This window comes from Ipomoea nil, unplaced genomic scaffold (assembly GCF_001879475.1).
Source record: "Ipomoea nil cultivar Tokyo-kokei standard unplaced genomic scaffold, Asagao_1.1 scaffold2823, whole genome shotgun sequence".
Lineage (NCBI taxonomy): Eukaryota > Viridiplantae > Streptophyta > Magnoliopsida > Solanales > Convolvulaceae > Ipomoea > Ipomoea nil.
In genome coordinates, this window is record NW_017619251.1 from 122,425 (window position 1) to 140,369 (window position 17,945).

Sequence of the window (17,945 nt, forward strand, 5' to 3'; positions counted from 1 at the left end):
TGAATATAGAACACATTATAAATTACAAATCTCATTTTTAATATAAAAGAATGTTATATATATATATATATATATATATATATATATATATATATATATATGTGTGTGTGTGTGTGTGTGTGTGTGTGTGTGTGTGTGTGTGTGTGTGTGTGTGTGTGTGTGTGTGCGCACGCGCGCGTGCGTGCGTGCGTGTGTGTGTGCGCGCGCGTGCGTGCGTGTGTATTTTGTTAAATATTAAAAAAACTATTAACAATGTGATTGTGTTGAAGCCAAGAGAAATTGAAAAATTGTGTTAATGCCAACAAAGAATTCAAACTCTAGACCTTCATTACAATACTTTGCCAACTAATCTATCTTACTTCTTGTTAATATTTATCTGTTTCTTTATACTAATACTAAAACTTGTACTATATATACATATATACATACAACTATTATATATAGGGTGGGGTTAGGGGAGGGGGGCAACTGCTCCCTTTTGGCTCCGTCCATGCTCCCGATTGTATTCGTTCACTAGTCGCTACTATCTTCTTCTATTTAATATAGTATTATTTTTGGTTTAAAAAAAAAACAAAAAAAAAACTCTTACTCCAATAAATATGAATACAGTTATAAATTTTGAAAATCCAAATATTTTAATTATTGAAATCAGCTTTTATTAATTACAATACGGATAAATCGAAACATATTCTGTAGTCACTTCATATGGGCCAATAAGCGAATAAAAAGGGCTTTTCCTATAAAAATCTACTTTTGGATCAATTCGATTCCATAGAGGCCCATATAACTTCAAATATTTGAACAAACCAAGAAAAAGGAAAAGAAAATACTTTCCAAGTTACAACTTAATGAAAATTGAAGAATAAAAATAATTGTGACTGAAAAAAATAAAATAAAAATTTATAGTAACGTTACTTTGAGTCTGAAAGGGGAAATACGGTAATAAACTATAAAAATAAGAAAGTACAAAATGTGTCAAATACCTTGTGTTTTGATGATATTATTGTAGTTTTTCATATGAAGATCCAATCAACGGTCAACATAATTTATTGAGCGGATGCTATAGTTAGGTTAGAGTGTAATAAAAATAAAATGAAAGTATAAAATGTGGAGAAAATTTGATTATCATATTTCTCCTCAACTTTTCAATTTTGCTTTGAGTGATGAGGGAAACCTGCAAATAGATAGGAGAGGTAAATCATATTAAAAAGACTACATGTGACAGGCTCTACCAAGAAAATTTTGACAAAATTTGAACTCATGCCCTTCAAGTACAAGATACATGATTCACTCAGTTCGTCATTTTTAAAACACGAAACAACATAGTAATACAGAGTTAATTTCACTAGAGGTCCCTCGTCTTTGGTGACAATTTCAAATTTAGTCCAAGACTATTATTTTTGCCATTTAACATCCTAGACTATTATTTTTTGAACATTTTTAGTCTTTCTCATGATTTTTTCTAATTTTAGTAAGGGACTTTTTGTCTTTTCATATTTTTCTTTTGTTATTTTTTTCCGATTTCAACTGGTTTAATTGGTTTAGAACTTTAGGTAACATCTTATTTTTTGTAACCATATTTTTCAACCGGTTTTTAGTAAAGTTCTAAACCAATTAAACCGGTTGAAACAAAAAAAAATAACAAAAGAAAAATATGAAGAGACAAAAATGCCCCTTTCTAAAAATAGGAAAAGTCATAAGAATGACTAAAAGTGTCCAAAAAGATAATAGTCTGGGATGTTAAATGACTAAAATGATAATATGAGACTAAATTTAACATTACAACCAAATCAAATTCCAACTAGCAGAGATTGAAAAAGGCTTCATTCAAGCCCGAGCTCGTGTGCGCCGGCACCTGCGGGCACGAATGTCGTCCGGAAATTGGCTGGCCTTGCGGGCTAAGTTATGCCAAACTTCGGTACTAATTTTCCAACACAGAGAGCCACGCCACAGAGGTTTCGGCCTAGTGGCCAAAACTAGAGAAGTCTCGGCCTGGTGGCCGAGAGGTTTCGGCCTAGTGGCCGAGACTTGCGAGCCAGGTAACTTGCGAGTTTCGGCCTAGTGCCCGAAAGTTTGGCCTTTTCGTGGCTAAACTGAAGCTCCTTCTGTGACCGTTGGGGTTTTAATTCAGCTGTTACGGAGTTAATTCTTTGGAATTAATTCCAATTTTAATTTTGAATTAAAACTCGAGGTAGTGGTTGCTGTTACAGGAGTTGCGGGGGTGCCTTTTAATGCCAAAATAAAAGCTATTTAACTCCTTGATCCCTATATAAGAGAGGGTAGTGAGAAGCAGTTTTACACACAGAAAGAACAACAAGCACACTACACGAAACTTTGTTTTCCAGCTTCAAAATTCTGCTTCTACTCCTTCTTTTTAGCGTACTGTGTTCATAGCCGTGTCTTGCTCGCCGGATTCCTTGTTTGAGTGCTCAAACATTGAATCACTAGCAAGTTTTATCCTGGGAAGCCTAGGCCACAACGCTCCTAGCATCTTTGGGAGGTGGCAAATAAGGTTTTAAGGAAAGAGTGATCACTTGACTCTTGCAAAAACCCAACACCGAACACTAGCCAATTTCTTCATCTCTTCTTCCCTCTTTCCAGAAAATAATAATCATTTTATTTGATTATTATTTGTTTTCTACCAACAGATTTCATACAATTACCTGATAAATTGTTTCATCTTATGAAAAAAGAACTCGCCAAATAAACGTGAGGAAAACTCGCTAAAGACACGAGAGGAAATAACTCGCAAATGAAACGAGAGGAAATAACTTTAACAGAACAATAGATGAAAATCAAATCTAAAACAGCCAAAACAAATATATATATATATATATATATATATATATATATATATATATATATATATATGTATATATATATATATATATATATATATATATATATATATATATATATATATATATATGTATATATATATATGTATATATATATATATATGTATATATATATATATATATATATATATATATGTATATATATATGTATATATATATATATGTATATATATACATATATATACATATATATATATATATATATATATATATATATATATATATATATATATATATATATATATATATAATTAAGTTCAGGTGTGAACTTTAGGTATTATGAGAACATATGAACTTATCTCAGCCGTGCATTTTTGCAAATCAGTGGTTGTGGGTGAGGGTGCATGCTAGTCGTATGCACCGCACATCGGTGTTGCATCTTCTGGTGCAAACCAATTGTTAATGTGTGAACCTGTGCACTCATCTAGAGCGTTGGTTATGTGCATTCGACAGGCCACAACGAGCGCCCACCCCGCTACGTTGCACCGACACGCGTTCACCGGCCATGCAAATATGTATTATTGATTATTAGTGAATTGGACTCCTGTTATGACTCTTCCCCTTGAATTTCAATAACAATACCGCTGACAAGCCCGAACAATGTTGGTTACGTGGTGACGATGGAAATTCACGGTGATGGACATCCCACGGCTGGTGCGGCGGAGCAGGGTGTGATGTCTGTTCGCACCTGTCATCCCCACCCCTCTTGTTCTCTTTTTCCGTGTTGCAGTCTGTTCGCACTGAAGCATTTTTAACCCCTATCGATCCACCCCGCCATTGATGGATTCGTAATCTTTTGCTCATATTATTTGCCGCCCCTCCAACACCCCCAGTTTTACACCCCAGAGTCCATAATCTCTTTTTCACCCCATCTGTTAAATGGTGTTTTACCATAGAGTAAGAGCCCGCCTGGGATTTGTGGGTCCTATTCATTAGTTGTGGGCCCTCCAACACCCCTGGAAAATTGTATCACAGTGACAGCACACAATCGAATTTGAATAAAAATGATTCTACAATATGAGAAACAGAGCTAACCTTTGTGAGCCCTCTGAGTCGCCGACCGTGTCCTTGCACCGACCCTAGACGGGACCTCGACGTCGCACGCTCGAAGATCCCGTGCAGAGACGATCGCGGAGGACGGATAGCTGTCCGCCGCTTGAATGGGCGGTTCCTCACCGCTAGTTTGCACGAACCAGCTGATGGCGACGTCGTGGGCGAGAATGAACGCCCAAACCTACCCCACTTCGACTGGCGAGGACCACTTGATTGCGCCATGAGCTATCGCACAACCGGACGACAATAGCGAGAGGAACGTAGAGATGTGAACCATGGCACAATCGGAAGGCAAATGTCGATAGACAATTAGAATTAGAATCGGTTACGTCCACGTATAGCCCAAGGTGCAATTCCAAACATGCCCCCCAGAAGATGCAACACTGGTGTGCGGTGCATACGACTAGCATGCACCCTCACCCACAACCACTGATTAGCAAAAATGCACGGCTGAGATAAGTGCATATGTTATCATGACACCTAAAGTTCACACCTGAACTTAATTATATATATATATATATATATATATATATATATATATATATATATATATATATATATATATATATATATATATATATATATATATATATATATATATAGTAAAAGACATTTTTGGTCCTAGACTTATAGTGGCACGGACAATTTTAGTCCTCCATAAAAAATTTAGACAATTTATGGACACACTTATTGTGATGAGGACAATTTTGGTCCTCCGTCTACATTTCCGTTAAATGGTTGTTTGAGAAGAGGGTATTTGCGTCATTTCATTATATCTCCCTCTCTTTATTCCATCTTTGCAATATTCCGATCAGATTGCTTTCTTCTTCAACTGCGCTCCTCACTTACTGTCACCTTCAATTCCATTGCTCTTGGCCTTCTCGCCACCTTGGTTTGTGCTCTAGTCAATTTCCCGATTTGAGTTTGGGCTTCACTGCAATTCAAGTGGATTCAGATAGAAGGTAAGGAATGCCCGCCGACGCCGACGGTGAGGCAGACCCCGCCGGGAAACTCTTGAACGGGCCTCTTCTCCACAATCTGTCGCCATATCCACGTCGATGGACCGAAGATTGAACATAAAGCTAGAATGATAAAGCCAAGAAAAGCACATGCTTGGGATAAAATGGTGGGGTATGATGTGTTAGCTCGGATAGAGTGCTGCAGTCGTGATATATGGCGCTGGGGCAAGTTGTATAACAGAGAGTTTGCCCGTAAAATAGAGGTATGTAAGAGCAGGATGGAATTTCTAAGAGACCGCCGGGATGAGGATAGCATGGTGGAGTATGGTAATACTGAGCGTGAACTTTTGTATTTGTTAGAGCAGCAGCATCAGTATTGGAAACAACGGGCGAAGGAGCACTGGTATAAAGGGGGTGATGTGAACAGTAAGTTTTTTCATAACTCTGTTAAAACCAGGAAACGCCGGAATAGGATCACGAAGTTGAGAGATGATCATGAGACTTGGGTGGAAAGGGAGGAACAAGTCAGTCAGGTAATGATGAGTTATTTCCAAGATTTGTTCGCTTCTGACCAAGGGGATATGACAGACGTACTTGAACATGTAACTGCTGGGATCACCCAGTTGGATAATGAAGCCCTGCTACGTCTGATTAATCTGGAGGAGGTGCGAGCGGCAGTCTTTCAGATGCATCCTGACAAGTCCCCAGGGCCTGATGGTTTTGGTCCGGGGTTTTTTCAACAGTATTGGGATATAGTTGGGGAAGCGGTTACTACTTTCTGTCGTGAGTTCTTTCAGACTGCTACTTTACCGTCTAAAGCTAATGCTACATACATTGTATTGATACCCAAGAAGGTGAGCCCGGAGACCATGAAGGATTTAAGGCCAATTGCATTGTGTAACGTGGTCTACAAGATTGCTGCCAAAGTCTGTGCTAATAGGCTAAAACGGCTTCTCGATAAGTTGATTTCACCAGCTTAGAGTGCTTTTGTCCCAGGTCGATTAATAACAGATAATATAATGATAGCCTATGAAGCCCATCATTATCTGCGAAGGAAGACTCAGGGAAGGGAAGGGGTGGTTGCCTTGAAGGTGGATATGAGCAAGGCCTATGATCGGGTGGAATGGGGCTTCTTGGAGGCCTTGATGGAGAAGATGGGGTTTGCAAGACATTGGATAAATATTCTCATGGAAACTGTTCGTTCTGTGCTGTACCATATTTTACATGAGCATCAGCAAATAGGGCCTATAGTCCCGGGGCGTGGCCTACGGCAAGGCGATCCGTTGTCGCCGTATCTCTTTCTGTTGGTAACGGAGGGTCTAAGTGTGCTGATAGACAGGCAGATGAGCTCAGGTAATTTGCATGGGATCCGCGTTGCCCGGGGAGCCCCATCAGTTTCACACCTGCTTTTCGCCGATGATTGTTTCCTATTCTTCCGGGCTAATCCACAGGAGAGTAACTGTATGCGGGGTGTCCTGGATACCTATTCGAGAGCATCGGGACAGCAGATAAATTTTGACAAGTCTATGGCATGTTTTAGTGCGAATGTGGACCACACTACCCGAAACCAGGTGTGTGGAACACTCGGAGTTACGAAGGGAGATACTACTGGGAAATACTTAGGCATGCCATCGCTTGTAGGAAGAAGGAAGAGACAGATTCTGGGCTTTTTGAAGGACCGGATTTTGGCTAGGGTACGGAGTTGGAATGCAAAGACCCTCTCACGAGCAGGGCGGGAGGTCCTGTTGAAGAATGTGATTCAGGCAATGCCATCTTATGCAATGATGGTTTTTCTGTTACCCTTGGGCATGTGTAGAGAGATTGAAACTCTGATGAATGAGTACTGGTGGACGGGGTCTGTAGGGAACGGCAAGGGCCTGAGGTGGAGGTCGTGGGGTGGTTTGGCAACTCCGAAATCAGCTGGCGGGATGGGCTTTCGGAAATTGCGTGAGATGAATTTGGCACTACTTGGGAAGCAGGCTTGGAGACTAATCACCCGACCAAGCTCCCTAGTAGCAAGGGTTTATAAGGCTAGGTACTATGCTAACTGTTCCTATTTTGATGCAGCTCCGGGGAGTAACCCATCCTTTATCTGGAGGGGGTTCTTGGAGGTACAACATGTGTTACGTGATGGATGCAGGGCGTAGTATTGGGAATGGCAATGACACATTGATAGCGGGGCATGCATGGTTACCAGTGGCAGAAGGGGTGTATGTTCAAACTCCCCTAAGTGAAGGACTCGCAGACGCCCAGGTGTCAAGCCTTTTTAACGCGCAAGGTACAGGTTGGGATTTGCCTCGTATTTTCCATATTTTTGAGCCAAGGGATGCGTGTTTGATTCAGAACGTCCCCATATCCCTGCGTAAGCCACAGGACTCGTGGTACTGGTACTATGACCAGAAGGGAAGATATACAGTAAAGTCGTGTTATAAGCTTTTGACTGAGATGTTGTATGATGAGCGTCCATGGTCCCGTATCTGGAATCTGGACGTGCCACCGAAAGTAAAGCTTTTCTGTTGGCAGTTGGGATCCTCTTATTTACCTACGAGAGATGCCTTACAGACTAAGAACATCTATTGTGCACTGTTATGTCATATGTGCAGGGGACAACCTGAGACAGCTGGTCATATTTTCGCACAGTGTCAGGAGGCTACGCGTATCTGGAGCAGTTTAGGCATACCAACGGTTGGTGTTGTCAATGGTAATGTCACTGATTGGTTTTTTGGTTTGATTAAAGTCTTGCATGGTGATTATCTTGCTAAGTTTGTCATGGCCTGTTGGGGAATTTGGTGCAGTAGGAATGAGTATGTTTGGCAAGGGGTGGTGTTTGACATGGCTGTAATGTTACGCAGGGCTATACTTTCTGGCAGAATTGGCTACATGTGAATGTGACACAACATACAGGAAATCCGTCCATTGGGGAGTCTAGATGGACACGGCCAGCGGTAGGGAGACTGAAGCTCAATACTGATGCTACTCTAAACTCAACAACAAATTCTATGGGTTTGGGGTGGGTGTTGCGGGATCATGATGGAACTTTCATGGCTGCGAAGAATATGTGTTTAACAGGAGTCTATACTGTTAATGAAGCTGAGGCAGCCAGTTTACGTGAAGCACTGAGCTGGATAAAGGATACTGGAATGGGCAATATTAATGTAGAGATGGATTCCCAGACAGTTTTTTATTCCCTTACATCTTCCTCTTTTAATTCTTCGTTTGGTCTTTTAGTTGAGGATATTAAAGAATTGGCATCGCTCATACACGATGTGCAATTCCATTTTGTTAGACGATCTGCGAATTGTGCCGCCCACACTGTTGCTAGGGAGGCCTTTTCAGAGTCAGGTTGTGGAGAGTGGCTAGATGCCCCTCCAATGTTCCTTGAAAACTGTCTTACATATGATTTAATGAATTAAGTTTTTGGTTTCAAAAAAAATGCATACCAGTACAGGAAATCCTATTACAATAGCTCCAGCTGCACTCACGATGACACCCACAACAGTGAATGCTAATGAAGAAAAAGCATCAGATATCATCCCAAGAGCATAAGCAGTTGCTGCTGCTGGGCCTCCAAGCATTGAAATGGTGACAAGAAAGTAATTTAATGGTGGTGGCACCTAAATGTATCTCCCAAATGAATGGAAAACAACTCTAGCCTCCAAGCAAATTACAACAACAACCAAAGCAATAGAACAATTCACAATGGGAATGCTCTACAACTGGTTGTCATTCTTAGTGACCCACCACAGAGCCCCTCTAGTGGAGGCATACAATTGAAATAAAAAGGGGATGAAGAAAAGAAGAAACAAATCACAAACAGCAGCACTAGAGGAGAACATAACCGAATAATGTCAGGCAATATGAAACATCAAAGGTAAGAACAAAAGGTTCAGAGTGTGCGAACAACTCTCAAGCTGACCAAGGATTAGACTGTCATTTGGAACCTCTCCACCATGGTAACTCACTTCTTGCTTCATCTTGAACGATGATACACAAGGAATGGAGAAAAGCCAATAGAATATGCAACTGCGGAGACGGTTGCCCACGTGAAAATGGTCAAAGCTATTACCGAAATACAGGCAAACAAAAGCCGCTCAAGAGCCATCACAATGGTAGGATTTTCTATCTGAATCCACTTGAATTGCAGCGAAGCCCAAACTCCAATCAGGAAATTGACTAGAGCACAAACCGAGGTGGCGAGAAGGCCGAGAGCAATGGAATTGAAGGTGACAGTAAGTGAGGAGCTGAAGAAGAAAGCAATATGACTGGAGTAAGGCAAAGATGGAATAAAGAGACGCATGTATAATGAAATGACCCAAATACCCTCTTCTCAAACGATCATTTAACGGAAATGCAGACGGAGGACCAAAATTGTCCTCGTCACAATAAGTGTGTCCATAAATTGTCTAAAATTTTTATGAAGGACTAAAATTGTCCGTGCCACTATAAGTCTAGGACCAAAAATGTCTTTTACTCTCTCTCTCTCTCTCTCTCTCTCTCTCTCTCTCTCTCTCTCTCTCTCTCTCTCTCTCTCTCTCTCTCTCTCTCTCTCTCTCTCTCTCTCAACACACACCACACACACATATATATATTTATAAACACACACACACATATATATTTATACACAGACACACACACAGACACACACACACACACACACACACATATATATATATATATATATATATATATATATGTGTGTGTGTGTGTGTGTGTGTGTGTGTGTGTGTGTATATATATACACACACACACACACACACACACACACACACACACACATATATATATATATATATATATATATATATTATTGATCCGCTGAAAAAAAGGTAAAGAAGCTTGGATCTGGTGTTGGAGATGGCGAGGGACGGTGGTGAAGGAGGAAGAAACGTCGGTGGGGGGCCGGAGGAGATGGTGGCGGTGGAAGAGAGGTTGGAAGAGATGCCAACAGCGGAGGAGAGGCGATTGAGAGACAGTCGGAGTAGGGAAAGAAACGAGAGGAGGCCGGCGCCGCCTTCGCAAAACGAGCGGAGGCAAAGGCCAATCAATTTAGGATGAGGAAAAACCCTTGCAGAGAGACTATTAGGTTAGGAAAGTAACTTAATTGATTTGCACCTCAAATGTTCCACTAAGAGACTTTTAATATGGCGCCATAATCGATAAATATGTTATTGAATAAATTTAGTAGAATCTCAATCATTGTAAAAAAAAAAAAAAAAAAAAAATTGCCTCCTCTATGTGAGGTTTACTTTCATTGATAACATGGAATTAGATGCCCATTGATCAGAATTTCCTAAGTCCAAAAATTGCACCAAACGTGAGAATAATCTTTCCACCTTTTAAATTCGAAGGAAATTTTGAACTTCCGTGGCAACCAAATGCCCTCGAAAGAAATTAAAGAAAAAAATTAAATTATTTTAATCTTTTAGGATATGAGCTATGCTATACCAAGATTTTTATTATTTGACTTATTCAGACTATACCCATATTTTATTGGTGTCAATACGAGCCGGCCTGCCGCACCGTAAGTTTTTTTCGCGGGCCTTTGCGGACCGACCTGCGAAGCCCGCATGCTAGGATTATGCAACTCTAACCCGCCTCATGCGGACTTGCAGACCACGCGGGCCTGACTTCAAAAATAAAAAATATATATTATATTATTATTATTATTATTCTATATTTAAATAATTTAACTTAAATAATATTAAATTCCTTCGTGTTTAAAAACTAAAAAGTTCACATTTTTAAAAATTTTAATGTTATGTGTGTGTTTATAAGAATTGGAATCAAAATAATGTAATTGCAATGAGTTGTAGAATGAGTCACTTTGTTTGGTAGTAAATAACAATTGGAATCAAAATAAATAAATAAATAAATCATTAATTAAATTAAAAATAAATAAATATATAAAAATACATGATATATATCTATACACATACATATGTGTGTGTATTAAAATTCCATGTTTAATGCATGGACAATGCCTTTTTATTTTATTTTTCATTTCTCTTATTTTTTATTCCATTGTTCAAAAGCGGAGGAGTAATATGGTAATGAGTTTTATAAGTACTAAAAGATTTGAATCCAATAGTGGAATAATAAAAGTAAGCAAACAAATATGATAATGAGTATTAAAACTCATAGTCGAATGCAAAAGTTCCCAACCAAACCACCCAGGATATGTTTGGCAAACCTAGCTAAAAAGGTAGCTAAAAGCTGAAAAGCTATAAGCTAGAAGCTGAAAACTGAAGAGCTGTTAACTAGCTGATTTATACTTTAAAAGCTTAAAAGTGTTTGGTAAAATTAACTTTTTGATAAGCTGATAAATGTAAAAAGACAAAAAATGACATTTTCATAAAATTTAAATTGATGTGATTATTATATTATTTTTATATTATTAAATATATATGATATATTTAATTTATAAAAAATAAGTTTTTGTTTTTATAATATATATGAGATATATATTAAATTAAAACAAAAGAAAAAAAAATTAATTGGTAAAGGTAAATGATGTCATTTATTTATGAACGTGCGATTGAAGCTAAAACTTTAAAGAAGTTGTTGGGCGGTGAAGAGTTGCGGGAGAAGATGAATAAAAATATATGAGAAGAGAAAATGCCAAAAAGGTTTTAATTGAGAAGGGTAAAAGATGTCATTTATTTAAAATAATAAGGACAAAGATAAAAATAGTTAGGAAGCTCCTAACTTATTTTTGAAACGCTACCTAAGGTAGCTGACGGTAATAATGTTACCGGTAATAATAATATAATAACGCTATGTGAGAGAATAACAATAGTAGTATTGCTTTTGTCTCAGTATAGAAAATACAGTGTCCCTTTGCTAGCTGAGGAGAGCCCCATTTATACTTTGAGTCCTAACGGTAACATGGGACATAAATGGGGAGCCTAAGCCTTTAATTATCTCTCATCAATGGGGTTTTCAATGCTGGCTTCAATGACAGTAAAGGTGGCACCTGTTGGAATTCCTAACCGTTGGAGCTCTGCCCGTTGGGTTCCCATGTGATGCTGAGTCAGATGCCCATTTGTGATCCGGGTCGGGTGCCAGCCCTATTATCCTGTCACCAGTCCCCCCTACTCCTGAGTCAACGGATGTGTTCGAGTGGACTTGGGAGTAAGGCTGAATCTATCTTGATCCTGTATAGAATCCTGCTTGATATAGGATATGTGATTTTATTTGATCCAGTGTAGAATCCTGCTTGATTTAGGATATGTGGTTTTATTTCCAAATCCCTAATTTGTGCCTTCCAAACCCTTGATTTGTGTTTTCCTGCTTCACTTAACTTTTTTATCTCAGGCTCCTCTCCAATATAAACCCTTGTCTCTGAGCAGTTTGAGAGCACCTCTTCAACAACTTCTGCCACAGCTCTGTAAGTCTCCGCTGTCATTATTATTTTACAATTTATTTACGTGTGTGTATATATATATATATATATATATATATATATATATATATATATATATATATATATATATGCGTATACGTGCCTGTTTGCCTTTTTTTTTCTTTTTTTTTCTTTTTTTTTGATGCGAGGCGCTGTGCCTCGGCTTGTGGCCGAGGCGTCGCCTCGACCCCTTTTTTTTTTTTTTTCTTTGTTGTGTGGCCGAGGCATGCGCCTCGGCCACCCGAATTGTGTCTCGGCCAATCCGTAGCCGAGGACTCGGTTCTCTATTTTTTTTATTTTTTTTTTAATATGTTCTTTTCCTGACAAGCAGTTTTTGTACCCAAGTCTTTGCGATAACCGAGGTGAGGTTAGTGTCTTTTGCTTATAATAGATGTTACTCCTTTGATTGATGTCGGAGAACTTGATTTTGATGAGGAATACCTTCTTGAGCATGATTCCCCTCTTTTTGAAAATTTTCCCCCTCTTCCGTTTGTTGTTGATTCGCCCACACCTAGGCCCCAACTGAAAAAGAAGAAAAAACGCAAGGCCTCATATTCTGCTCTTGATAAGTCGCTCGTCCTGTCCATACGGCCTCAACTAGGGTCACGGGATTGGGATGATATTAGAGGTCTCCTTAGTCCTGACGTTCTGACTCTCCCTCCTAACCCTCAGGGTAATATCTCCGACCCACCCCTTGATAAGTATTTTGGGGTCCACCTTCTGTCGCTACAGGTTGGGCTGTGGTTTCCCCTTCATAGGTTTGTGATAGATTTTATGAACCACTACGAGATAGCTCCCGGCCAGCTTGTTCCCAATGGCCAACAGGTGATTGCGGGCTTTCTTTCTATATGTAAGGACAAAGGGATAGAATCCACGCTAGATATTTTCCAGGCTCTTTTCATAGTTGGTAGGGCTTCTCAGGAGGGTAAGGGATTTGTCATGGTTTTGAGCAGGCCGCATTTCAAACTCTTTGAGGACCATCCTACTTTTAATAAGGATTGGAAACCCAAATACGTCTTTGTCACCCTTGTGGGTTGTCCGTCTCCCTTTCGTGTCACGTGGGGATCCCATTTACGTTGCCCTCCTACCCTCGACATGAGTCCTTCCCCGCCGAGATGTAGATGATTTACTAGGGGATGGTCTTTTATCGATCGTTGATTACACTAACGAGTGGAAGCTCGCGGACTTAGGCTTCGTGAGGACTCAACCTGCTGCTATTGCACCCACGGGTATTCTTCTGTTATCACTTAGTCTTTATTCATCAACCACTAACTCTAACTTGTCTTCTTTTGTTGCAGGTACCATGTCTTCATCTTCGAGAACCGGTCGATACTTGTCGTGATCGCAAGATCCCCCCGCCAAGAAGAGCAAGGTAGAGAAAGGTAAAAAGAGCCAAGCTGCGGCCGAGGAGGTGATGTCGCCCCCGCCGTCACGCACGCCTACTCCATCCAAGGCCGCCGCGGGGGTGACGCAGCCATCAACTCGCACACCTACGCCTTTTCCATCCAAGGTCGCCGAGGGGGTGACGCAGCCTCCATCAACTCGCACATCTACGCCTTCTCTATCCAAGGTCGCCGAGGGGGTGACGCAGCCTCCATCAACTCGCACACCCACGTCTATTACCTTTTCCCCTCAACCCCCCGAGGTGCTAGGAGACACTTCCCTTGAGTCTGACTCGCGTGTTCGGACCAACTTGATCCGACTAGGAGCGGACGTGCCACCGGGAGCATCGTTAATATATAAAACTCTTGATGCGGATGAGTATGCTGCTCGTATTTCTCCTCCTGCGGACTTGGAACACCTCGTCGCCATGGATGTCAACATGCTGCAAGAGCGTTATCTTCGACACATTTTTTAGGTCAGTTTTCTCATACTTAAGTTCTTTCCTTGCTCTGGCGTATCTTACTCTGTCTGTTACTTTCAGGCCCTGCTAGAGGGACAGATCATTCATGCCCAACGACGGCGAGTGACAGACACGCTCATTGAGGATGTTAAAATTAGGGATGTGGAAAACAAGAGCCTGAAGGACCTGCTATCGATCCGAGAAGGGGCTCTGAGCAAAATGGAAGGCGAGCTTGGGGCGCTAAGGAAGGAGCACCAAGCGCTGTTGGCCCGGGAGGAGGCTCTGAGCAAGCTGGAGAGCGAGCTTGAGGCCCTAAGAAAAGAGCACGGAGCGCTTAAACTTGCCCTAGGGAAGGAGCGGGAGGACCATGAGAGGACCCGTGCTGACCATGCTGACGCCCTTGACCGGGCTATGGAGGCCTACAAGAATTCAGCCGAGTTCAATGAGGACGCAATGCATTATATGAGCACTCCTTAGGCTATCCGGGAATTCCTCAAAACTGAAGTTGGTCAAGAGGCGGTCGAGGCCGAGGCACAGGTAGCTTTTAACATTGGGCAGTATACGAAGCAACAACAGATTTTTCCAGTGCTGAGGGAGAAGGTTCCAAATTTTGATCCCGTGTCCCTCAGCTTTCCTGTCATAGAGAAGAATCCTGACCCTGATGTCCAGAGTGAATCCACTGATGATGTTACTGATGCTCGTGAAGATTCTTTGGTGGATGAGTTTCACGGCATCGACACTAGCAACGTCCCCAATGTTCCACTTGATCATATTGTGATTGAGAACCTTACAGACAACGAGTAGTTCGTAGTCATACTTGAGATTTTTCCCTTGCTTTCTAGCTACATCTTCGAACAATTTGCTTTCCTGTGCTTTCCTATGTTTGAACAATTTGCTTCCCTATGTTCGAACAACTTGCTTTTGTTTTGGAATATTCGGAATAAACCAATTACTCCGGAGTAAAAATGTTTTTTTTTTTTGCGGCGGCGTTGGTCGAGGCGTGCCTCGGCCAAACCGTAGCCGAGGCGTGTGCCTCAGCCAACCTCACGCCTCGGCCAATCCTTGGCGGAGGCGTGCTTTGGTCAACCTTTGGCCGAGGCGCGTGCCTCGGCCATCCGAGGTTTTTTTTTTTTTTTTTTTTTTTTTTTTTCTTTTTTTTAACAACATGGGTGGACCACGAGGATATTATTTCAGAAAGCTTCGTAAGAGATGATAACGAACTTGCTTTACTAAATAACATGGACGGACCATGAAAATAAAATATTATTTTAGAGAACTTTAGCATGTAGAGCAGACGGACCGCAATTACCAAGTACTAGTTCCAATGATTACTACTACAGGATATTTAAGGAAAATACTTGATCAAATGTTCCGAGTTCCATACCCGATCGATCATCCTTCCCCCTGTCGTTTTTAACTTGTATGTTCCTGGGCGAACGACTTCTTCCACGGCGTAAGGCCCCTCACATTTCTTTGCGAATTTCCCCCCTTCAAGGAATTGGCTGGCTTCCCTTCTTCGCAACACAAGGTCGCCGACTTGGAAATATCGGGGTCGGACTTTTGCGTCGTGGTAGGACTTTAGCTGACGACTGTAGTTCTCCATCTTCCAGAATGCCGCTTTTCTCTTTTCGTCCAAGAAGTTCAGATCCACCCTTTGGTGGAGTTCATTTTGTTCTGACTCGAACTCCTCCACCCTTCTACTAGGTATGATTACTTCCACCGGGGCCCGAGCTTCGAATCCATAGGCGAGTGCAAACGGGGTTTCTCCGGTGGCCCTTCTTGGTGTCGTGCGGTAGGCCCAAAGGATGCTGTCGAGTTCCTCCACCCAGGCTCCGTCGGCTACTTCTATCTTTTTCTTGAGGTCGTCGAGGATGGTTCTATTCGCATTCTCCACTTGCCCGTTTGCCTGAGGATAAGATACCACCACCCGGTTGTGCTTAACGCCCCATCCTGCTAAGAATTCTGAAAATTCTTGTGCCTCGAACTGACGACCATTGTCTGTGATTACCTGGAGAGGGATACCGAAACGATAAATGATGTTTTTCTCAACGAACCTTTTGCACCTTGCTGCGGTGATGCTCGCCAGGGGCTCGGCCTCCACCCACTTCGTGAAATAGTCGATGGCCACAATGATGTACTTCCTGTTTCCAGTCCCTGTGGGAAGGGTCCCTACCAGGTTAATTCCCCATCTTGAAAAAGGAATCGCGGTGCTTACCGGGGTGTAATTCGTCGCAGGTCGACCTGGTAGTGCCTGGAATTCTGGGCACTTAGGACATCGCTTTGTATACTCGACGCAGTCCCTCAGCATTTTGGGCCAAAAATACCCTTGTAACATGATGCGCCGTGCAATGGTGTACGCTCCTTGGTGCGCGGAGCATACCCCCTCGTGGACTTCTTTCATCACCAACTTGGCTTCATCTGGATATAGACACCTCAGTAACGTGCCGTTGTAGGAGCGTTTGTATATCTTATCGCCCAAGACAACGTAGCTGGGTGCCCGTAACTTTGTTACCTTTGCCTCTGCCTCGTTTTGTGGTAAGGTGCCATCTGCCTTGTATCGCTTAATATGATCAATCCAACATGGCTCCCTAGTCTGCACGGGGAAGACCCACGAAACGTCGATACTTGAAGTCTTGAGGTCTTCTAGCCGAGCGATCTTCCTAATGTGGCTGGGGACTCCGGTACTTAGTTTTGAGAGCATGTCGGCGTCTGCGTTCTGCTCCCTTGGTACTTGATGTATTTCATACCCCTCAAACTCGCGCAAGGTTCTCAGCACCGCGTCTCTGTATTTCTGCATGCTTCCTTCGTTGGCTTCGTACTCCCCAGACACCTGGCTGACTACAAGCTTGGAATCGCATCAAATTCGGACCTTTTCAGCTCGTAGTCCCGCCGCCAACCGCAGCCCATTGAGGAGGGCCTCGTACTCCGCCTCATTGTTAGATAACTTGAAGTGGAATCGGATGGCATAGTAGGCGTGGAATCCCTCCGAAGTGACGAGCACTACACCGCCGCCGCAACCTTTGCTGTTGGAAGAACCGTCTGTGGACAAGGTCCACCACCCTCCATCTTCAGTTTCTACTTGGTCCGTCACTTCCCGAGCTGTGCACTCCACTATAAAGTCTACAAGAGCTTGGCCTTTGATGGCGGGCCTTGGTTTGAAATCTATGTCAAACTGACTGAGGTGCATGGCTCACCGTGCCATCCTGGTGGAGCTGTTAGTATTCCGAAGGAAGCTCCCCAACGGCTGGTGTGAGAGTACGTGGATGGGGTGAGCTTGGAAATAGTGGGCCAACCTTTTTGATGAAGTGACTATGGAAAATACTGTTTTCTCCAATACACTGTACCGGAGCTCCGTGTCGTGTAGGGCTTTACTCACGTAGTAGATGGGACGCTGAGTCCCTCCTTCTTCTTTGACCAGCACGGAGCTGATCGCACCCTGTGATACGCCCAAGTACAAGATTAGAGTTTCACCTGCTTCTAGCTTTGCAAGCAGGGGCGGGGACAACAAGTATTTTTTCAACTCCTCGAAGGCCTTTTGACAGGTGGCCTTGCGACTTTTGACGATCATGTCGTCCACGTATGCTTCCATGTTCCGTCCCAATACCGTCTTGAACAGCTTTGCCACCATGCGAGTATATGTGGCCCCGGCATTCTTCAATCCGAATGGCATGACCAAGTAGCAGAATATCCCCTCAGGAGTGGTGAAGGCGGTCTTTTCGGCGTCCTCCTCATGCATACATATCTGATGGTACCCATGGAAGGCGTCCATGAAGCTCATGAGTTCACATCCTGCCGTCTCGTCCACCAATTGATCTATATTGGGTAGTGGA